The sequence below is a fragment of the Heterodontus francisci genome, chromosome 17 (genome assembly GCF_036365525.1).
Source record: "Heterodontus francisci isolate sHetFra1 chromosome 17, sHetFra1.hap1, whole genome shotgun sequence".
Classification (NCBI taxonomy): domain Eukaryota; kingdom Metazoa; phylum Chordata; class Chondrichthyes; order Heterodontiformes; family Heterodontidae; genus Heterodontus; species Heterodontus francisci.
In genome coordinates, this window is record NC_090387.1 from 74,332,477 (window position 1) to 74,356,196 (window position 23,720).

Below are 23,720 nucleotides of genomic sequence, written 5' to 3' on the forward strand. Positions count from 1 at the left end.
TTCTCTGAACATTCTCCAATGAATTACACATAGGGCTGGATTTTTTGTGGCCCCATGAAACGGGATCAGAGGTGGGGGGGGGGGGCATGGAGTATTGCAATGGGTGGCAGGAGGGGCGGCAGGGTTCAGGGCCCATTGCCTCCCTGGCACCAAGTGATCTTCCCGAGGCGAGATAGGCCAACAACGGCCTTCCCTCCCAGAGGCCAATTGAGGCCCTTATGTGGCCTATTAGCAGCTAATTAAGGGCCTCTTCCTGCCGCTACTGGTATCTTACATAACATAAGGCGCCCTTGTAACATAAGGCACCTTCCCTGTGGGCTTGGGTGTGTCCCCTCCTCTGTGGGCAATTTGTGGTCCACAGAAGACCCCCACTGGGTACCAATTCACCCACTGAGACCCCCCTCCCCGTGACTGCCAGACCACCTTCCAACCCAACCTGCACCTCCCCCCACTTGCCAGGGCCTTCCGGACTGGCCCCAGTGACCCTGCCTCACCTCCAGGGTGTCAATGCTGGGCCTGGGTCTGAGGCCTCGGCAGTGCCGGCAGTTGGCACTGCTCCTGGTGGCGCAGTCAATACTGCTACCTGCCTGCCCTCTGATTAGTCAGCAGCTCATGGAGGTGGGATCCCCGTTTTTAAAGGGACAAGGATCCTACCTCCTGAAGGTTTCGTTTAAAAAGACCAAAGGATCGCTCCAGGGCTTGCGAAAAGTCAGAGGTGGGGTTCCATTGCCTTTTTGGCCTGGTGCTGGGAACCCCACCTCCAGCACAATTTCCTGCCCATAATGTTCAAATGTGATACTCTATTCATCGACACATATTTGGAATAACTTTGTTTTTACTTATAGGCAGATTTTTAAGATACAACCTTGAATTTGATTGGCCTTAATATTAACATTTTCATATTAGTGGGAAGCTTCCAATAAATAGTCAATAATCACAGCCAGAACTTTTCTTTTTACACCTTTGTTCATGGGCATTTCATGTTTAAGTATACATTATATTTGTTCATATGGATATTAATCTGTTATTGCTTAGCCTAACCCTTTGAATTTAACTATGTTTTCCTCATATTTGACACCTGGCCACACAGTTTCAACAACAAATTTTACGACTATACAATAAGTGATTCATGTGATTAATGAATAATTTAAAAAAAAACAAAGGGCTCAGAACAGACATATGCACAACTCTACTTGTTAGTCCTTTTACCATTTATTATTGCCTTCTAATTTCTATTATCAAGCTTATTTCCAATACAGCTAATAAGCCATTAATTTCTTGAGCCTTATCCTTATTTTGGAGCCTCACATGTGGAACTACATGAGCTGCTTCTGAAAATTCAAGTAGGTTACATTATTGCTCTTGGTTAACCTTCAACCATTAATTCAGTTACATCCTCAAAGAATTCAAGTAACTGGATCTGATCTATTCCTTATGGCTTCCGTGCTCTTAGATAAAACATTGATAGCATCTTGTGCATTTTCCCCTGTTAGTTTGTAATCTCGCCAATTTGTTGTTATCAATCAATCTAATCAATCAATCAGGATCAACTGAAACCAATAAAGGTGAATATGTTGAGTTTAATCCTACTTAAGGTGGAATATAATTAGCACCCTACCAAATTCACAGCTGTGAAAAATGCATCTGTGACATCTCAGCCATTTTGAACTTTGTGCATTTTACTGATTGACACAAGGGGGCTGAACTCACTTATTGCTGGGCATGTTGTCAATATTGCATGTTTTATTGATTGACACAGGCTCAACTTGCTGATTGGTAGATGAGGGAGGGCTTCCAGTGCAGTTTTGAGGGTAGCAATCTCAAGTATTAGGAGACAAGTGAGAATGCCTAAATGAGAAAATCAAAAATGGCCACAACTATTACTGCAGCACGTCAAGTGAAAGAATTAGGAAGACAAATTTTGCATGCCGATGGTGGTATACTGTTTTGTACTAGCTGCAATGTTTTGTTGGATCACACATGCCGGGCAATGGTTCAGCGCCACTTAGAGTCTGAAAGCCATCGCAGCAGAAAGAGAGCATCCAACACTGCATTGCTGGAAAGCAAACACGGAAAAAAACAAGCAATGATTTAATCTTATTAACAAGTTGACAGAGAGCTCAGAAAATTGTCAGTTGGTTACAATGGAATTTCTGGATGCTTTTGCAAGCGCTAACATACCATTGGAAAAACTTGATTACTCAAAGCTGCGGGTATTCATTCAACACAATGTGCAAAATAGTAGTTGCTTGCCAAATGCAAATACATTAAGACAGGACTTCCTACCAAAGGCTTTTGCTACACATCGTGAGGAGATGTAGTCTCAGATTAACGCATGTGAGTCTTTTGCAATTATTTGTGATGAGTTCACAAATGAGCAAGATAATTATGTGCTGCAGGGCAGAGGCAGGGAATGAAGAAAGAGACAGTTGCAGGTTGCTCCATGCTCACATTCAACCACTGACTTCAGTGAGTAAAGAATGTGACCTATTTCTAGTCAAGTTTTTTCAATAGTATTTGAGTATACAATAAATGCCATTTGAAACCAGAAACCCCCTTTGTCTTTTTTTTGTTTCAATTAGATCATTTTCATTGTTTGCTGCAACACCATGAAATCCACGATTTAAATATGTGAAATTGTGAAATTCACAACTTTTAAAATGCCGTGACTATGAAATTTATAAAATTTGACTGTGAATTAGATAGGGCGCTAAATATAACACATGAGTTATACAGCAAAAGCATAAGACTATAACAAGTAATGAATACTGACCCAGATCGGACAGAATGGCTGGCATATGCGAATAACGCTTTTTCCTCTTCTTGGTGCCTTGTTCCTTCTCGAAGACTTCTGAAATACCCAAGAGTGTTAGACAGAAACCATGTATCCACTCTTGAGAGTTTCTCTCCACCGCCTACTGCAATAGCTTCCTTTAAAAACTTATCTATTATACCCTTTTTCAGGGATGGATCTAGGTGTTATATTGACAGGACTTAATTGCCCTATAAAAGTTCTTCTTAGTATAAATTGTCCGATGGTGTGTCAAGTTCTTTGTTTAAACCATGGAGTAAAAGTCTACACTTACACTATCCTGTTTCCTTGAGCTTCTATAGACTCTGCATGTACCTTTTGTCCTTGATCAACCAGGGCTTTACATCATCCTCCCTTATCTCATCCTATGTTGTTCCCCATGATAAATTCCTTACCAGACTATTAAACCATAAGGTGATTCACTAAGGTAATGTCTATTCTATTTCCATCCACTAATTAAATTTCACATTCCAACAAGCATCTTAATTAAGCAAAGCTAACTGAAAATCCTAACATAGCTTTGAAGTATAGTTATTTGTTTTAAGTAGCTATCTAGTTGCTGTACCACTATTGCAGAGGCCTCATCTGACCATGGCTCCTTTTCAGGTTAGCTGCAGCTATCATCACCTCAGGATAATCATTCCACTACCTTTATTTCTAATGAACCAAAACTTTCAGCAGTTTCCAGTAAAAGGAAACTTACAGCACTAACCTAATCTTCTACCTATTTCAATCTGATTATATATGTGTGTGCATATGTACATATGGCTTTTTTTATTCGTTCGTGGAATGTGAGCATCGCTGGCAAGGCCAGCATTTGTTCCCCATCCCTAATTACCTTTGAGAAGGTGGTGGTGAGCTGTCTTCTTGAAACACTGCAGTCCTTGGGATGTAGCTACACCCACAGTGCTGTTAGGGAGGGAGTACCAAGATTTTGACACAGTGACAGTGAAGGAACAGTGATATAGTTCGAAGTCAGGATGGTGTGTGACTTGGAGGGGAACGCACTGGTGGTACGTCTGTTGTCCTTGTCCTTCTAGGTGGTGGATGTTGTGGGTTTGGCTGGTGCTGTTGAAGGAAACATGACAAGCTGCTGCAGTGCATCTTGTAGATGGGACACACGGCTGCCATTGTGTGCCAGTAGTGGAGAGAGTGACTGTTTAAAGTGGTGGATAGAATCAAAGCATTCTAGAAAATTTATGATGCAGAAGGAGGCCATTTGGCTCATCATGTCCATGCCAGTCAATGAAGAGCCATCCAGCCTAATCTTACCTTCCTGCACTAGGTCCATAGCGCTGCAGGTCATGGCTCTTCAAGTAATCATCCAAGTACTTTTTAAATGTGGTGAGAGTTTCTGCCTCTACCACCCTTTCAGGCAATAAGTCCAGGTCCTTACCACCATCTTGGTGAAAAATAGTTTCTCATCTCCCCTCTAATCCTTCTACCAATTACTTCAAATCTATGCCCTCTGGTTTTTGACCCCTCTGCTAAGGTGAATAGGTTGTCCCTAATTACTCTATTTAGTCCCTTCATAATGTTATACACTTTAACTAAGTCACCTCTGTTCTAAGGAAAACAGCCCCAGCCAATCTTTCCTAATAGCGGATGGGGTGGTGAACATGTGGGCTGTTTTGTCCTGGATGATGTCAAGCTTCTTGAGAGTTGTTGTAGCTATACTCATCCAGGCAAGTGGATAGTATTCCAACACACTCTTGACTTCTGCCTTGTAGATGGTGGACAGGCTTTGAGAAGTCAGTTACTCATCGCAGAATTCCCAGCCTCTGACCTGCCCTTGTAGCCACAGTATTTATATTGCTGGACCAGTTAAGTTCCTGGTCAAAGGTAACCCCCAGGATGTCGATGGTGAGAGATTCAGTTATGGTAATGTCATTGAAAGTCAAGGGGAGATGGCTAGCTTCTCTCTTGTTGAAGATGGTTATTTATTGAAGATGGTTATTGCCTGGTGTTTGTGTGGCATGAATGTTACTTGCCACCTATCAGCCAAAGCCTGAATGTTGTCCAGGTCTTGCTGCATGTGGGCATGGACTGCTTCAGTATCTTAGGAGTTGTAAATGGAACTGAGCACTGTGCAATCATCAAAAAACATCTACACTTCTGACCTTAAGATGGAGGGAAGGTCATTGATGAAGCAGCTGAAGATGGTTGGGCCTAGGACACTACCCTGAAGAACTCCTGCAGTGATGTCCTGGGTTTGAGATGAATGGTCTCCAACAATCACAATCATTTCCCTTTGTACTAGGTATGACTCCAACCAGTGGAGTTTTCTCCTGGATTCCCATTGACTTCAAATTTGCCTTGGCTCCTTGATGTCACACTCAGTCAAATGCTGCCTTGATGTCAACAGCAGTCAGTCTCACATTGCCTCTGGAATTCAGCTGTTTTGTACATCTTTGGATCAAGGCTGTAATAAGATCTGGAAGCAAGTGCTCCAGCAGAACCCAAACTGAGCATCGGTGAGCAGGTTATTGGTGAGTAACTGCCCCTATATAGCACTGACAAAGACACCTTTCATATCTGTGCTGATGATTGAGAGTAGACTGATGGGCTGATAGTTGGCTGGATTGGATTTGTCCTGCTTTTTGTGGACAAGATGTGCCTGGGCGAATTTCCACATTGTTGGGTAGATGCCAGTGTTGCAGCTGTACGGAAACAACTTGGATAAGGCGCGATTAGTTCTGGAGCACAAGTCTTCAGTACTACAACTGGGATGTTGTCAGGGCCTGTAGCCTTTGTTGTATCCAATGCCTTCAGCTGCCAGACCTGAGGAGTATTTCCAGCACTTTCTGTTTTTATAACTAGAGAAGTGTTTAGTTAAAAAAACTTAATATTACACCCCTCGTATTGTCAAAAATGACAGGAGACAGTGAAGTGCTTCTTTGTCTCCACTTCAGTAAGCACTATCATTTATCCAAGAACTAATGGCTGTTTGTGATTGTGCTGATGTTGGGTTGCCAAAACCATTGATGCCTGAACTGCAGGCAAATAGTTTACAGGTGGGAGGTGGGGGATTGGGGGGGGGGGGGGGTGGGGATATTTTGTGGAGATTGGAGCCCTAAGTAACACATTGAGCTTTTGTGATAAGAAGTGACAAAATTAACAAATATGTAAACGTTTGATGTAAAAACCTTTGGAAATAACAGTTTCCTGATATTCCACAGACATTGTGCAATGCTTCTACTTTGGAAAAATTCTGCCGTATTTAACCATTGTGTTATTGGCTAAATTCCAGCAATAGCCATTTTTCTACTGATGGAGCCAAAATATGAGAGACAGCCAACAACCAGCAGAAAGCAAAATGTTTAATAGTACCAGAGTGCCCTGATGCATCCCATGTTTAATCTCATGACCAGAAATGTAGATATATGAATTCTGGTATTTATTTGCAATATATGGCATTTAAATAAATAACAGTGAATTTAGATTGTAGTATATGATGTTATTTACAGTCTGGATAGTTCAGACAAGATAAATTCATAATCATGCTTTCACTAATCTTTAAGTAACTGTCCAGTCCAACTGGCCTCATCCATTTACACAGGACCAGCTCAAACCAGATCTTACAGTTGTAGGATCTCTTAGGACTGGTAGCTGACTCTGACCAAAGTATGGTTATTCTAGCTTTGAGTCACATGGCATAGTGGAGTGCTTCTACTTCTTTGAACTCAAAGTTTTTGTCTCTTGCTCAGGTGCTCACCACAATCTTAGCTCTCCTTCCCCAAGGCAGAGGCAAGTATCTAGAAGAGCCCTTGTTCGGCCTGTCCTTGTGATTGATGCAGTGATGGTTTCATAATCAGACTTTGTTAACCACTGCTGAGATCGGAGCACATCAAGGATGTGGTTCAGGCATCCCTCTGTCATAAATTTTATAAGGCACTTCTAACACTCTTTCAAAATTTGAATGAATGGAGTTTCCAACAATTCTAGATATACAATAGGACAAAATCAGATGTCAATCAATGTTGGGAAATAATGACAGGAGGTACAATGCAGTCAGAGCACTCATTGCAATCTGTGGATATTGATTTTTTTTATTTTATGTAAGAGAAATCAAAGGTTTTATTTCAAAATGATTTACTATAGTTTTATCTCAGTTCTCACAGTGAGCAGTGGTGTACACATGTAAAGGTACAGGTAATTGCAGAGCATATGCTTTAAACAGTGCTGTCTCATATAAGATAGCTGCTAATTGCCTCAACTTACATTATATCCCAGTATTATTCTTATAAGGGATCCTGTTATCGTACCACTCTAATGTTCATATTTTCATATTATTTGATATTACTGAGTAAAGAACTTATTACACATTTTTGTGCTGTCGCTCTCAGCCATTAGGAACTGGATGCTGAATGTTGTTGCTTAGCTATTAGCTCTTGGAAAGATATTCTACATTTCTGGTGTCTGATTGGAGCCATGCCTGTAGAGGTAGAAAGTTCAACCATAAAGTGCCATGTTATAAACAAATGAACATCAAAAGATAATTATATTTCTAAAGCATATTTCTTTAAATTTTAAATGCTTATTTGTGAATAATTATTTCTCCATTTCCTTCACTCTGCTAAACACTGGTAAATGGTCCCAAATCTGTAGTATATTAATGAAAATCAGTGTAAACATCTGTTGTTGCTATTAGTGAAATGATTATTTTATTTATATTTGTTCATTTATGGGATGTTGTCGATGGTGCCAAGGCCAGCATTTAATGCCCATCCATAGTTATTCTTGAGAAGATGCTGGTGAACCACCTTCTTGAACCATTGTAGTCCATGTGGCGAAGGTGCTTCCACAGTGCTATTCGGTAGGGAGTTCTAGGATTTTGACTCAGTGACTATGAAGGAATGGCAAATTATGTCCTAGTCAGAATAATATATAACTTGGAGGAACTTTTGGAGACAGTGATGTTCCCATGAGCCAGCTGCTGTCTTCCTTCTGGGTGGGAGAGGTTGCGGGTTTGGAAGTTACTGCCAGGTTGCTGCAGTGCATCTTGTAGATGGTACATATAGCAGCCATGGTGTGCTAGTGGTGGAGGGAGTGAATGTTTAAGGTAGGGAATGGGCTGTCGATCAAACGGGTGACTTTGTCCTGGATCATGTTGAGCTTCTTGAGTGTTGTGGAGTTGCACTCATCCAGGCAAGTGGAGATTGCCTCATGACACTCCTGATTTGTTCCTTGTAGATGGTGGAATGGCTTTAGGGAGTCAGGAGGTGTGTTACTCATTGAGGAATATCCATCCAATAAGCTGATTTTGTAGCCACAATATTTATGTGGCTGCTTGAGATAAATTTCTGGTAAATGGTGACCACCAAGATGTTGATGGTAGGGGATTCAATAATGCTAATGGCATTGAATATCAAGGGGAGGTGGTTAGGCTCTCCCTTGTGGAAATAATTATTGCCTGGTACTTCTGTGGCACAAATATTACTTGCCATTTTGAAATGATTGACCTCCAACAACCACAACCATCTTCCTTTGTACTAGCTTTGACTCCAACCAGTAGAGAGTTTTCCCTGATCCTCTGACTTTTCAGTTCTTTGCCACAGTGGGTCAAATGTTGCCTCGATGTCAAGGGATGTCATTCTCACCTTACCTCTAGAATTAAGCTCTTGTGTCCATCTTTGGAGCAAGGTTGTACTGAAGACTGGCAGAACCCAAACTGAACATCGGTGAGCGGGTTATTGGTGAGTAAGTGCCAGTTGATAGCAGTATTGACAACACCTTCCATCACTTTGCTGATGATTGGGAGTAAGCTGATAGGGCAGTAATTAGCCGGGTTGGATTTGTCCAGACATATCTGGGCAATTCACCACTTTGTCGGATTGATGCCAATGTATCTGTACTGGAATAGATTGTCTAGAGGCACCACTAGTTCTGGCACACAGGTCTTCAGCACTACAGCCAGAATGTTGTCAGGGACCATAGCCTTTGCTGTACGCAGTACACTCAGCAGTTTTTAGATATCATAGAAGGGTCACAGCAAAGAAAGAGGCCATTCGGGCAGGCCCTGGCAAAGGGCAGGTGGGTAGTCATTGAAGGGGGGGATGTTTTTGGAGGTGCGACCTTTGTTACTGGGGGCCCTCCTGCAAGTCCACAGGGAGGCTGCCTTGTTTTACACCCACTCCGCTGCTGGTGCAATTCTAGCAACAGTGGGAAGAGGCCATTAAGTGGCTAATAATTGTCCACTTAAGGGCCTCAATTGGTCTCTGGGTGGGAAGGCCGTTTTCAGCCTTTCCTGCCCCCGATGTCATCGCAGGGTGATGGACACTCCACACCCCGCCTTCCGTCACTATTTTATGGGGCTCCCTGCCTCTCATCCTGTCTCCCTGGGGCCCATAAAATTCTTCCCTAAGTCTAGGTCAACCACTTAACCTCATCAACCCTTTCTGTTATCTCATCAAAAGAATTCAATCAAATTAGTTAAATACAATTTGCCTTTAACAAATCCGTGCTGGCTTTCCCTAATTAATCCACACTTGTCCAAGCGGCTGTTAATTTTGTTCCAGATTATCGTCTCTAAAAGCTTTCCCACCACCGAAGTCAAACTGTCTGGCCTATAGTTTCTGGGTTTATCCTTGCACATTTTTTTGAATAAGGGTGTGACATTTGCAGTTCTCCTGTCCTCTGGCACTGCCCCTGCATCTAAAGCGGATTCAAAGATTATAGCCAGGACCTCTGCATTTTCCACCCTTACTTCCCTCAGCATCCTTGGATGCATCCAACTGGTCCTGGTGACTTATCAACTTTAAGTACAGCCTCCTCTTTATCAATTCTTAGCCCATCCAGTATCTCAACTACCTCCTCTTTCAATATGACTTGGGTAGCATCTTCCTCCTTAGTAAAGACAGAAGCAAAGTACTCATGCCTTCTGCCTCCATGCGTAGATCTCCTTTTTGGTCCCTTATTGGCCCACCCCTCCCCTTACTACCCTTTTACTATTTATATGCTTACAGAAGACTTTAGGATTCCCTTTTATGCTAGCTGCCAGTCTCTTTTCATACTCTTTCTTTGCCTCTCTGATTTCCTTTTCCCCTCTGAACTTTCTATATTTAGCCTGGCTGTCACTTGTATTATCAACCTGACATCTGTCATACGCCACCTTTTTCTGTTTCTCTTTTTCTCTTACTCTCTATCTCTTTTGTCATTCAGCAAGCTGGGGCTTTGGTTGCCTACCTTTTCCCTTCATGAGAATGTACCTCGACTGTACCTCAATTACCTCCTCTTTAGAGACAGCCCATTGTTCTAGCACAGTTTTGCCTGCCAATCTTTGATTCCAATTTACCTGGACCAGATCCATCCTCACTCCACAGAAAATGGCCCTCCTCCAATCCAGTATTTTTACTTTAGATTGTTCCTTGTCTTCTTCTATGTCTAACCTAAACCTTATGATACTAAGATCACTGTTGCATAAAAGTTTCCCAACTGACACTTGATCTACTTGACCCACCTTATTCCCCAGAAACAGATCTAGCAATGCCTTCTTCCTTGTTGGGCTGGAAACTTACTGATCACACTCCTGAATGTGGAGTGAATTAAATTGGCTGAAGACTGGCATCTGTGAGAAAGAGACTGAGATGCATCATCCGCTCAGCACCTCTGCCTAAAGGTGATTGTTTACCGGAAACAATTTTATTGCCAATCAGTGTGTATTACTAATACTGTAAAGGCATACAAAGGCTGAATAAACTAATAAGCAGTTGGACTAAACCAACATAGGAAATGCAGGAATAAAAACAAGAACTGCTGGAACCACTCAGCAGGTCTGGCAGCATCTGTGGAAAGAGAAGCAGAGTTAACGTTTCGGGTCAGTGACCCTTCTTCGGAACTAACAAATATTAGAAATGTCAAAGGTTATAAGCAAGTGAGCTGGGGGTGGGGCAAGTGATAACAAAGGAGAAGGTGTAGATTGGACAAGGCCACATAGCTGGCCAAGAGGACATGGAGCAAAGGCAAACAATATGTTAATGGTGTGTTGAAAGACAAAGCATTAGTACAGATAGGGTGTTAACGAACTGAGGATTGAACAGCAGCAAGTACAAACATGAAAAAAACAGTGGGTAAGCAAACTGAACAACCTACAATGAAATGAAATTAACAAAAGAAAAAACAATTGTAAAAAATGTTAAAAAAAAAAAAAAATAACTAAATAAAAGTAAAATGGGGGGCCCGTCATGCTCTGAAATTATTGAACTCAATGTTCAGTCCGGCAGGCTGTAGTGTGCCTAATCGAAAAATGAGATGCTGTTCCTCGAGCTTGCGTTGATGTTCAGTGGAACATTGCAGCAAGCCCAGGATACAGATGTGAGCATGAGAGCAGGGGGGAGTGTTGAAATGGCAAGCAACTGGAAGCTCGGGGTCCTGCTTGTGGACTGAGCGGAGGTGTTCCACAAAGCGGTCACCCAGTCTGCACTTGGTCTCCCCAATGTAGAGGAGACCACATTGTGAGCAGCGAATACAGTATACTACATTGAAAGAAGTACAAGTAAATCGCTGCTTCACCTGAAAGGAGTGTTGGGGCCTGGGATAGTGAGGAGAGAGGAGGTAAATGGGCAGGTATTACATCTCCTGCGATTGCAGGGGAAGGCGCCATGGGACGGGGACGAGGTGGTGGGGGTAATGGAGGAGTGGACCAGGGTGTCGCGGAGGGAACGATCCCTTCGGAATGCTGACAGGGGAAGGGAGGGGAAGATGCGTTTGGTAGTGGCATCACGCTGGAGGTGGTGGAAATGGCGGAGGATGATCCTTTGGATATGGAGGCAGGATTGTCTTCAAGTAGGATTCTTAATCATCCCTTGCCCCAGCCACCCTAGCAAAAGAACCATGCAACAATTCAACTGACAGGCATTCAGGTTCTACCTTTCCCCGACACTTTTAATTTGTGTTCACAGCAACAAGGTAGTTTCTGTAGTCAGACACAAAATTTAATGCTAACCTTACATCCTGTTTCATCCTGACTTGAAAAACTAATGTTCCAAAGTCTTTTTAGAATCTTTCAACGGAGTCTTTAAATAGTTATGTGGAGTCAGCCTTTGTCTCCAGAGAGTTTTTTTTCATTGCTGTGATGTGAAAAGAGATGGTTGGAATAAGTAAACCCAAGGTTATGAGCTATTGCAGGACCTTTGTGGCATAAAGAGGCCTTTCAACAGCAACTTGCATTTTATATTATCTTTAATGTAGAAAACATTAATTTCATTTGTGTTAATTTTGACAGTAGCTACAATCTTCCTTTCAAAATATTTTTCTGGTGAATCTGCTTTGATAGATAACAACTGTGCCTCTTCTTGCAGTGGTAGATTTGCATATAAATTACATATGAATGACCTGTGTTTGGAAGATCAGCTGGGTTAACAGGCCCAATATCACCAGCTGTTACTTCTCTGTAATGTATATTCACTCTTCAGACCCTAAGATGAAGAAGATCCTTTCAGAGTGGAGCTAATAAACGCTTATTAAAACACAAAGAGCATTTGCCAAGCTTTAGAATTACATATGAATGAGACATATAACAGAAATATTTTATAATAAGATGCAGGCCAGAGTTCTAATGCCTTTTCCTAACAGCGACTAGCTGTTTGGAAGTAAACATGGCATTAATGTTGATTCCAAGTGCTATGCCAAGGGATACTCACCACTTAAGGGATATTCAAATGTTTAGTGAAGGAATCCACAGTTGGATTCAACTGCTCTTCACAGACATCAATAGTTCAGTTTCAATCAATGGGTGGGAATTGGAGAGCTTTCTGAGGAAATCTGGAGTCAGGCAAGGCTCTCCTCTCTCCTCTGTCTTGCTCGTGTGTTGTATTGACCTGTTGCCAAGCCCATCAGGAAGGATGTGGGCATAAGAGGGGTGATGATCCCAGTCAGGGGAAGCACTCAGGTCGAAGCTTCCCTGCACATGGACAATGTTGCTGTCTTCTACTCGGATCTGCAGTCGGTTCACAGACTGATGATCATCTGTGACCAGATCAAACTGGCCTCGGGAGCCAAAGCAAATTGTGGCAAAAGCAAGGCAATGTTCTTTGGGAACTGAGCTGACCGATCCTTTTCCCCCTTCACCGTCAGGTCAGACTATCTGAAGGTGCAGGAGATATGGTTCAGAGGGCCCGGGGCATGCTTCAAAAACTGGAAGGATTGTATAGCCAAGGTCAAACAGAAACTGGGGCAGGTGGGAGCGATGTTCCCTCTCCATTGAGGATAAAAACCTGGTCATCAGGTGTGAGGTGCTGGCAGTATTGCTGTACTTGGCATAGGTCTGGCCCATACCCCGGTCCCGCATTGCAGTGGTCACCTGAGCCAACTTGTGCTTTATCTGGAGATCGGAAGTGGACCTGTCTGCAGGAACACCATGTACAAATCTCTAGATAAAGACATATCCAATGTCATCCTCATTCTGATAGCCATCTGTGTGTGGCTGTATCAAGCTGTGTCTAGACCCTTCAAACACCAAGGCTGGGATTTTATTTTGGTGACGGAGGTCTCGATATCAGGAAAATGTGACGCCAAGATCCCCCTACCCCCAGCCTCTTCTCCGGAAGGCCCACTGAATCTAGTGTCAGTCAGGTATTTAAGTGGACAGCAGCAGGCCTTCCACAGCATAAAGGACCCTGTCACTGGAAGGCACGCCTGGGAGAGCTGCTGGCCAAGCAGAGGCCGGCAGCTGTGGCGCCACCACAGAGGCAGTGGCTGCTGCTGGTAGAGCACCTACCAGAGGCTGTGGAGTGTCACTCAACCCAGGCCACAGGTAGGTCAAGGCAGGAGGGGTCTTGCGGGGTGGGGGTCATTCACAGGCCTTCCCGCCCCAGACTAAATTTTGGCAGAGGTGAGATGGTGGCGGGACCCCCCCCCCACCTCCTTTTATGCTCTCCCCACCTCCAAACTTGCTGCGGGGGAGAACATAAAATTCACCTCAAGTGTCAATATGTGCTGAGATTTTATCTGTCCCCAGAGTTGTGAAGGATGGGTCTGGCCACGTTGCCGTGGAATGCTTCATTCAGTTGGACCATGCCATACCCCCTATCCTTCATGGACAAACACCTTTGACCACAAGTCCATGAGGCAGTGGTCTGCGCGTAATGTCCCTGGGGCCTTGCAGGAAAAGGAAATGGTGGAATCTGTTGATGGTTCCCTGAGAAGACTGCAAAAATTATTTGGCAGAACTCATCACCAGAACTTTCAAACAAACACCAGACATAGCTTGGCTGGTGCTGAAAAGGGCCCTCTCTGTCAGCTCCTTCATGCATGCCCAAAGTCTCAGCGCCACCATACGCTCTCCTCAAAGTGGCTGCGGTGGGGAGGACACTGTCACCTACCTCTTTCTGGAATACACCTTTCCAAAGAAGGTGTGGAAAGAGATGCAGTGGCTTTTGTCAAGGTTCATCTCGAGCAGCTCTATAACGTGCTGTGCTGTTTGCTGTATGGGCTGTTCCCAGCGATGCACACTGAGACAAATATCAACTGCTGCTGGAGGACCATCAACTTGGTGAAAGACACTTTCTGGTCATGGGCATCATTGCTAGGGGTCCCCCTTGGTCTAAGTGGGAAGAGGTCATGAGGCCAGACAAAACAGCACCAGCTATTGCAGGAGAGAGGGACTGGAGGGTGAGGAGGAGGCACGGTGCAGCAAGTTGAAAATCTTTCCCACTTCATCTGTAAAATTGTTGCCAAACAACAAATGAAAAGATGAAATCATTTAATAATAGAGCCAGTTGCCAACATTATTGATAACCTACACTTAGTGCTACCAAGATGGCAATAATGAGCTTCAGGTTGCCCACAGTTTGTGCCTACTTTTATAATTTTTCTGTGCCCTGATTAGACAAATTTTCTTACTTAATATAGTGTGTTCTGATTGGCTTGTGTTGACACTGACATTTTGCTGAATGAGTGGTTTAACCTCTTTTTTAACCCCATTAGGTGGCACAGGTAAAGTTGCAAAAGCATGGATTGAAGTATGGGTGAGATGAGCTGGGAAGAGCCAAACCACAGATATTATGCCTAGGACTCAGAAAAGAGGTAAAATTTTAATAGTGATTATTAATTAAAATAATGGCATATGATTTACAAAATAGGGAAAGATCAAGAAGAGCAAAGTGAAATATCCAACCTTGGGTGAGGTAAATGATGGATAAGGATAAGCAGGGATAAAGGAGCATGTGAGGCTTCACATGATCTAGTTTTTTGTGTATGGAAGGTCTTTTTGCATGCAAGGAATCTTGTTTCTTTGCATGTCAAGAAGGGTCTCAGATTTTAATGTATGTGCTTTATATTTGTATGTAGGTGGGCTGCATTTTTACATTATTTTATGTAACCAACTCACATGCTTTGTGATATGTAACCAATCCTCTGCTTCCAAAGGTTGGAGATGCCTGGAATAATGGTTACCTGAGCTATAAACTGGAATATAATTAAGGGATTCAGATGCTTTATTTACAGAATTACATGGTTAGGATTGATAGACACCCCGGGCACAGTCCATTGTCTCCTGAGGTGGACAGATGCCATCACATGGTTAGGACTGCATTTTGATCTGGAGGGTAAGGAACACTTGGGAGAGAAGGCAGCTCATCTCATTTTGAGTGACAAAACAGAGATGATTGAGCAAGTTAAGGTTAAGAAACATCTTGGAAATAGTGACCATAACATAATTGAGTTGGCATTAGACTTGCCATTAATTAGAAAAATATAATAAAGATTCCTAATTTTAGGACGGTGGCATTTGAGGAAATGAAGAAGCAGTTCATGGAAGTGGACTGGAATAAATTGTTAGAAGGACAAAGCTTCATGGAGAGGTAGTATATCTTTAACTGCACAATTACAAAGTCAGCCCTGGGCATAGTGGTGGAGTGGTAGCATTCTCAGCTTTTGGTCAAAAGGTTGTGGATTCAAGCCCCATTCTAGAGAACTAATCACATCATCTCAGCTGACATTTCAGTGCAGTTTGGAGGGAGTACTGCACTATCAGAAGTGCTGTCTTTTGGATAAGATGTTGAACAAGATATACATGGAAAATCTTATGGCATGATTCAAAGAAAAGCAGGGAAGTTTTTCTGGTGCCCTGACCAACATTTACCCCTCAGCCAACACCACCAAATACATATTATCTGGTAATTTATTTTATTGCCATTTGTGGTACCTTGGTGTGGGCAAATGTACTGCAATGTTTTCCTACAAAACAACCATGACTACAGTTCAAAAGTACTAATAAAGTACATGGGGATATGGTAGTGTAGTGGCTAGGCTACTGGACTAGTAATCCAGAGGCCTGGGCTAATAATTCTGATAATGTAAGTTTGAGAATTTGAGTTCAATTGGTATTAATTTAAATGACCATGAAGCTGTCAGATCGTTGTAAAAACCCAAAAGGTTCACTAATATCCTTTAGGGAAGGAACTTGCTTCCCATAGCTGGTCTGATCTAAATGTGACTCCAGTTCCATACCAAGGACTTTTAACTGTCCTCTGAGTCTGTATAAGGCTAACTATGGATGGGCAATAAATGTTAGCAATTCCCATGTCCTGAGAATGAGAATAACAAAATAACACTTTGGGGTGTCCTGCAGATGTGAAATATGCTATATGACACAAGTCATTTCTTTCGATTTTGCAGAGTCAATTTATATCACTACCTAAGAAACACAACAGGAATAAAAGGAAACCTAACTGGGCAATAAAAGAAATAATGTAAGGAATATGAGCAAAAATGTAATGGTAGATGGGCAGGAGTATAAGGTAGGATGAAAAACTTGGCAGGCAGGCAAAAACAGACAACGAGACTAGGTTTGCATGCAACATAAAGAATGATATAAAGGCTGCTGTAAGTACATCCGTGTAAATCTAGAGTATTAGGGCCTTTGAAATCCATAGATGGGGATGTGGTATCAGAAACCAGGAAAAGGCAGGTATCTCAAACAATTTCTTTGCATCAATGAACACAGAAGAGACTGCTGACTTCAGAAGTGAGAGTTAACTATTCGAAAAATGAGGAGTAAATTTTTAAAGCAAATAGCAAAAAGAGGCAAAAAAAGTGAAGGAAACTTTGAAAGCAGTGAAGGAGGATATAAATCCATGTCTGAATGGCCTGCGTAAAAGGGTACTTAAGAGAGAGGGGCAAAGTTTAGAGGGGATGTGCGAGGCAAGTTCTTTACACAGAGAGTGGTGAGTGCCTGGAACTTGCTGCCGGGGGAGGTGGTGGAAGCAGGTACGATAGCGACGTTTAAGAGGCATCTTGACAAATACATAAATAGGATGGGAATAGAGGGATACGGTCCCCGGAAGTGCAGAAGGTTTTAGTTTAGGCAGGCATCAAGATCGGCGCAGGCTTGGAAGGCCAAATAGCCTGTTTCTGTGCTGTATTGTTCTTTGTTCGTTGTTCTTTGAAATGGCGAAATTAACTGGTTGTAAATTGCAAGGATTTTCATGGAATCATGAGAAATGGGATTTGTATCAAAGGACTGGAGCAAAGAGAACATGACAGCTATCATTTTTTTAAAAAAAAGGCCTGTTCTGGAAATACAAGCTGGGCATCCGCCGTGAATAAAACTTTAGAAGCTATCCTTGGATTGTCATCATGACTTTTGAGAGAGGGAGGAAAGTTCATGCTTGACAAATCTGTCAGGATTTTCTAGGGAGGTAATGAAGCTTGTGAATAAATGGGACTTCATGAACAGAGCCAGCACAGACATGACAGGCAGAATGGCCCCTTTCTGTGCTGTAACCATTCTAAGCCTTTGATATAATCCTGATTCGGAAGTTAATCAATCAAAATTATAGCTCAGTGCTATGGTGACTACTGCTTTACAGGTGCAGTGTGGACTCTGACACATTGTATGTTCTGTCATAATCTGTGATACCTGTTAGATAAACTCAATAATATTTCACATTGCAGGAAAAAATAATGTGATTGCGGATGCTTTCTTTAGAATCCCTTGTAATTTCCTTCTAATGCAGTGTCATACTTTTCTGTTGTGATGCATGTGACGGGAACCATTAACAGTCTAAGATATTTAAAGGTATTGAGGAACATTTTCTCTCGCGGTTCCCAGGGATTGGATTCCCATCAGACTCAACATTCTCTATCTGCAGATAAATCTTCTTATTAAGAGGTAGTTTGTGATAAACAGGCACCTGAAGACAGTACGGTGCGGCATCAGTCTAAGGCAATGAAACCTTGACGATTTCTATTCACAGTACTCTACATGAATGCTAACACTGTGCACTGCACTAAATGTTAATCTTTAACAAGCTTATACAATGATAACTCTATACAATAAATAATATTAAGCAACTATATAGTGTTACGACCGAGGTGGAGGAGTGTACTATCTTTTCTAGTTCCACTTCTCCACTGGTCACAACATATATATAAATGTTTACCCAGTTACTGATACGGTCAATCATAGACTACTCTTTATTCCAGAATAAAATACAACCAGGTTTCTTTAATAAAGAACAAGATTGTAATTTTATTATAAATCAAGACATAACCAGTAATGAAGCAAAGCATTAACTCATAGAGTGAAATATGAAGTTCCCTTTTACCTTAGACACACACACACACACACACACGCACACACAGCGGTTAATCGAAAAAATGGAGATTTTCTCTTTCGAGCTGTTACAAAAAAAGAGACAAAAAAGAATACTTTGACCAAATACTTGCTAATTCTTGAAGAAAAAAAGAGAAGATATGGAAAAATGCCAGTTGTCCCTTTTTGCTTTGGCGTCCCAAATACCCAGAGATGGCTGTCACTGGGATCCTTCTAGAACAATTCTTTTCAGGTGACATTGAAGATGAGTTTGGCAGGCTTTCCAGGAGAAATGTGGTAACCGGGGTTTCTAGCAGGCCTTTCAAGAGGAATGCAGCATCAATTTCTCAATTTCTTACACTTGCTTCTAAGAGCTTCCCAAAGAGATGGAAAAGGCTGAGCTGGGGTTTTGTCTTTGGCAGGTTGATTTAAAACTCCTTTCAAAACACTCCATACCCCAACTGACTGTCCAAAGTGAAACCAAAACAATATCACAAGAGTCAAGCCTCCTGACCCCCATAAATCTTGACCTGTCATTTCTCTGCAAATATCTCCCCCAAGTCTCAAAGCCCTTGCTGGGTGTTTATCTGAAGACAGGTGACTTCCAGTAAATGTTGTTTTCAAACAAGACCTTTCAGTGTCCCTTCAATGACCCCAGTGAAAAAAGCATCCATGGAATCCTTTTCAGTTTTCCCAAATAAAACAATGTCCATCATTCTAAAATGCACGAATCCTCAAAAAAAACTTAACAAAAATTTAGAAGCACCATCAAAACACCTCCATCCTTGGAGGAATGAAACATCATTTTCAAATGCGTTTCATTATAAAAAGTGGGGAAAAAACAGAAGATGAAAAATATTTAAAACACATTTTCACACTCATACTCATTCACTCTTTACCTGTAGCTAATACAGTTTTGCTTTGTACCTTCTTTGTACTCAGATAACTCAAAGCAAAGTTAGATTCTAATGTTGTACTTGCATTGTTCTTGGTAACACTTGTCCTTGCCCTACTATATTCCTGAGGTAGGTTACTCTCGCTTTTGTAAATTCACTTTTGGCAAGGTTTAACACTAAGTCAGGCGATTGCAATTTTCTAAACAGAGCTTCTAGTTGTTCCAAGTGGTCCTTCCAAGTGTCACTGTATACCAGCACATCATCAAGGTAAACCACACAGTTAGGAACACTGCCTACCATTTGATTCATTAGTCTCTGAAAAGTGGCTGGGGCAACTTGTAGCATGAATGGCATCACTAGGCATTGGAAAAGACCGTCTGATGTGATAAAGGCTGATATTTCTTTAGCTCGGGGTGTTAAAGGAACCTGCCAGTATCAAAGAACAAGGAACAAAGAACAGTACAGCACAGGAACAGGCAATTCGGCCCTCCAAGCCTGCGCCGATCTTGATGCCTGCCTAAACTAAAACCTTCTGCAGTTACGGGATCCGTATCCCTCTATTTCCATCCTATTCATGTATTTGTCAAGATGCCTCTTAAACGTCTCTATGGTACCTGCTTCCACCACCTCCCCCGGCAACAAGTTCCAGGCACTCACCACCCTCTGTGTAAAGAACTTGCCTCGCACATCCCCTCTAAACTTTGCCCCACTCACCTTAAACCTATGTCCCCTAGTAACTGACTCTTCCACCCTGGGAAAAAGCTTCTGACTATCCACACTGTCCATGCCGCTTATAACTTTGTAAACCTCTATCATGTCGCCTCTCCACCTTCGTCGTTCCAGTGAAAACAATCCGAGTTTATCCAACCTCTCCTCATAGCTAATGCCCTCCAGACCAGGCAACATCCTGGTAAACCTTTTCTGTACCCTCTCCAAAGCCTCCACGTCCTTCTGGTAGTGTGGCGACCAGAATTGCACGCAATATTCTAAGTGTGGCCTAACTAACGTTCTGTACAGCTGCAGCATGACTTGCCTATTTTTATACTCTATGCCCCGACCGATGAAGGCAAGCATGCCGTATGCCTTCTTGACTACCTTATCCACCTGCGTTGCCACTTTCAGTGACCTGTGCACCTGTACGCCCAGATCTTTCTGCCTGTCAATACTCATAAGGGTTCTGCCATTTACTGTATACTTCCCACCTGCATTAGAACTTCCAAAATGCATTACCTCTCATTTGTCCGGATTAAACTCCATCTGCCATTTCTCCGCCCAAGTCTCCAACCGATTTATATCCTGCTGTATCCTCTGACAATCCTCATCATTATCCGCAATCTTGCCAGCTCCCCTCTGATCCCATGTGACTTCACCTTTTGTACCAGTCTGCCATGAGGCATTTAACAAATCTATTTTTGTAAGGAACATGGCACTGTCCACTCTGTCAATACAGTCTTCCAAGTGAGATATAAGGTAGGAGTCTGCCTTTGTTACTGCATTAACCTTTCTGTAGTCTATGCAGAATCCAGTTGAACCATTAGGTTTAGGCAACAACACCACTGGGGAACTCCAGCTGCTTTGACTGGGTTCAGTTAGGTGGTTTTCCAGCATGTATTGGATTTCTGCTTTCACCTAGGCCAGTTTCTCCAGACTTAAGCAATAAGGAGGCTGTTTTTTAGGAAAGGATTCCCCTACATCTACATCATGTGTGGCTAAGGTTCTACATCCTGGTTTGTCCTTACAGACTCCTTTAAATGCTGTGAGTAGTCTTGTTAGTCTTCTCATTGTTCTGCATCTAAATATGAAAGCATAATGTCCAATCTTCCTAACAATTCAGTATTAGCTAACCTGATAGTAGGAGGTTCAATTTGAGAATTGTCTAGGTTTCCTTCTGCCTCATCCTCACTATCCCTTTCATCCTTCACTACCTACTACCTGACATACCCGTGCTTGCTGATCCTTCTCCTGGCGATGATATTGTTTCAACATATTGATATGACACAGCCGATTCTTTTTCCGGTGATCTGGGGTGCCAATCAAAGAATTTACTTTACCAATTCTTTTGACCATTTTATATGGACGACTGAACCATGCTTTCAGCAGTTCACCCTGTAAAGGCAGTAATACTAACACCTCATCCCCTGGTTGAAATGTTCAGGTCTTGGCATGCTTATCTGCCCATGTCTTCATAGTTGTTTGGGAAGCTTTCAGGTGTTCCACAGCCACTTTGCAGGCTCTTGTGAGGTGTTCCTGTAACATGGATACATAATCTAACACAGTTGATTTGTTCCTCTGTTCTAAAAATCTTTAATTAGTTTTAGAGGACATCTTATCTCATGTCCATAAACTAATTCAAAAAGACTAAAACCGGTAGACTCATTAAATGAATATTTCGTGGCAAACAAAATAAATTCTAGCTCTTTATCCCAATCATGGGGATATTCATGACAGTTTGCCCTGATCATCGTTTTGAGGGTCTGATGGGACCTTTCTAAAGCCCCTTGTATCTGTAGGTGGTATGCTGAAGACTTTAACTGTGTTATACCCAAATTACTCATAACTTCCTGAAAACTTTTAGACATAAAATTGGAATCTTGATCCGATTGAATCTCAATCAGTAATCCATATCTAGTGAAGAACTGGGTTAACCTCTCTACCACTACCTTAGCAAAAATTGTTCTCAAGGGAACGGCCTCTGGGAATCAAGTGGCCATATCCATGATAGTGAGTATATATTGGTGTCCCAGTTTTATTTTTGGTAAAGGTCCTACACTGTATACCAACACCCTGCTAGATGGTTCCCAAGAACTATTATGGGACTTAGACGTGCCAGTTTTAGGTCAGGTTGTGGTTTAACCACAAGCTGGCACGGGCACGTTTTACAAAACTGCACCATGTCCTTGAAAAAACCTGGTCAGTAAAAGTGCTGACCTATACGTGATTGGGTCTACTGGATCCCCACATATCCCACTATAGGAATTTCATGTGCTATCCTTAATATTTCCTGATGATACTTGAGTGTACCACTATCTGGTGAACTACTGTGCATTCTTTGTCCGCAGGTCAGTGAGGAAGTCTTCACTTCCTCTTGAGAATCCTATTTTTAATATAGTAGCCTTCTGGAACTCCCTTTGCCTCAGCTTCAGTTAAAAGCCGATTGTGCTACTTTATTTAACTCTGGATCGGCTTGCTGAGCCTTGATCAGAGAAGATCTATTGAACCTTTCCTTCGGATTTTCCAAATCCCCAAAGAAAGTTTCAGATATTCGACTGTGATGCCAATTTGACTTCCGACAATGGAACTTGCTTAGCCATTGCTTGGGTCATGACACATGAAGGAAAAATTCCTGGAACCTTTTCCTGTAACCGTTCTGTCTCTTTGACACCACTTGTTTTTTCCGTGACTACTGGAGAAGCTACTACCTTCGCTCCAGTCAAATCATTCCCCAGGAGTAGGTCAACTCCGTCTCCTGGCAAACTATAGTCAACTCTTACAGTTACTGTTCAAGACATTAGGTCAGACTCTAGGTACACCCGATACAAAGGTAAGGGTTTATACTCCCCGCCAATACCATTCACTAAAACCTTGGCATTCAGGGTGCTCTCTGGTGGAAAATATATGCCTTTCCCTAACAAAAGAGTTTGGGTGGCTCCTGTATCCCTAAGTATAACTATAGGTTGACCTGCCTCACTTGAGGGATAAGGAGTTACTTTTTCTTTTGACAAGAATTCCCTATAACTCTGAGGTGTCTTATTCACATCCCCTGCGCTCACAGCAGTTTTTGTACTTGACCTTATAGCTGCAGTCAGAGTGACTGCTTGATCTGTTGTACTCTCAGTCAGGGCCCCATTCTCTGCATTGGCTTTGTGCACCCCAATAAGTCCCATGGGTGTCCCTGCAACTTCCAGCATCCTGCATGATGGTGTCCCACCTTGTGGCAATGGTAACACTTAGGCTTGCGGACCTCACTTCCACCCTCAGCATCTTCCTTTCTGGCCTGAGGAGGGGATCCCGGGGCATTCACAGCTGTCTCTTCTTGTCGCTGGCTACTTGCCTTCCTATCATGCTCCCACCTTCTATCATACTTGGGTTTGTGGGGGTAATGGACAAAGGGTTTGGGCTTATAAACAAGCTCGTAATCATCAGTGATTTCCGCTGCCTGTCTGACTGTTGAAACTTTCTGGTTCTCTACATGTGTTCTTATTAATGGAGGGAGTGAATTTTTAAATTCTTCCAGGAGAATTAGTTTCTTAATGTTTTCAAATGTAGCCTCTGCCTTTAGTGCCTGCATCCAACAATCAAAATTAATTTATTTTCCCTCTCAAATTCTATATAAGTCTGCCCAGGCTCTCTCCATACGTTTCAAGATTTCTGCCTGTATGCTTCAGGGACCAATTCATAAGCAGCAAAAATAGCCTTTTTTGCCAGCTCATAATCTGCAGGAGCTTCCTCAGAAAGCATGGCATAAACTTCATAAGCT

At 42.4% G+C, this 23,720-nt stretch overlaps 1 protein-coding gene across 1 annotated transcript in view; it reads left to right on the forward strand.

Moving 5' to 3' along the window:
• Positions 1–14,797: 14,797 nt before the first annotated feature.
• LOC137379064 (matrix metalloproteinase-15-like) overlaps positions 14,798–23,720 on the forward strand; it is a 163,435-nt gene continuing 154,512 nt past the window's right edge. The window contains exon 1 of the mRNA XM_068049687.1: positions 14,798–14,836. The gene's annotated coding sequence lies outside the window, so the exon portion shown is untranslated. The remainder of the gene's footprint in view (positions 14,837–23,720) is intronic.